The following is a 735-nucleotide window of genomic DNA, read 5'->3' on the forward strand; positions in this document are numbered from 1 at the left end:
GTAGCACATTTCTCCCTCTGCAGACCTCCTCAGGGTGGCCGGAAATGTGGGCCCCAGTAACCTTGAGCTTTAGGCCTCATAGAAGTAGCCCTCAGTGCTGACCACAAGTTACAGTCACCTGAAGAGCTTACAGAAACCCAGATGCCCAGGTCCACCCCAGACCAACAAAGTTAGAATCTTGGGGTGGGGGAGGGGTCTGGGCATCAGTTTCCCAGGTGATTTTAATGAGCTTCCAGAGTCAAGAACGATTACATTATAGCTTCAGGCACCCAGAGAGACTCTTGTTTTAGTTCCCACTCACGATCGTAGGGGCAGGAGTCTGATAAACCTATTTTGGACCAAGCCCTATGGCCAGAGGTTCGACGGGCTGTTCAAAATGGCTGTTGCCATGGTGCCCTTTAGGACGTGCTGTGGTTGCCAGGCCAAAGTGCCGAGCGGATGATTCCACAGCAGCTCCCCACTGTTTGCTTTTCTCCCTCAATCCCTGCAGATAGTCTTCTCATCTGACTTTATCTTTGTCGCTTCGCCTTTCAGAATCTAGCTGAGGGAGAAGGCTGAGCTGTGTCCAGGGGATTTGGTGACTTGATGTGGGATGTGGGCAGGTACGGATTACCCAATAAGCAAGGTACCACGGGCTTACTTGTGCTTACTTACTAACCTGTAGTGCACAATTTCACCTGTTTTTCACATCAGTGATGTGGTGAAACTCATGTGAAATTGTGTACTACAGATTAG

Source organism: Loxodonta africana, chromosome 3 (assembly GCF_030014295.1).
Source record: "Loxodonta africana isolate mLoxAfr1 chromosome 3, mLoxAfr1.hap2, whole genome shotgun sequence".
Classification (NCBI taxonomy): domain Eukaryota; kingdom Metazoa; phylum Chordata; class Mammalia; order Proboscidea; family Elephantidae; genus Loxodonta; species Loxodonta africana.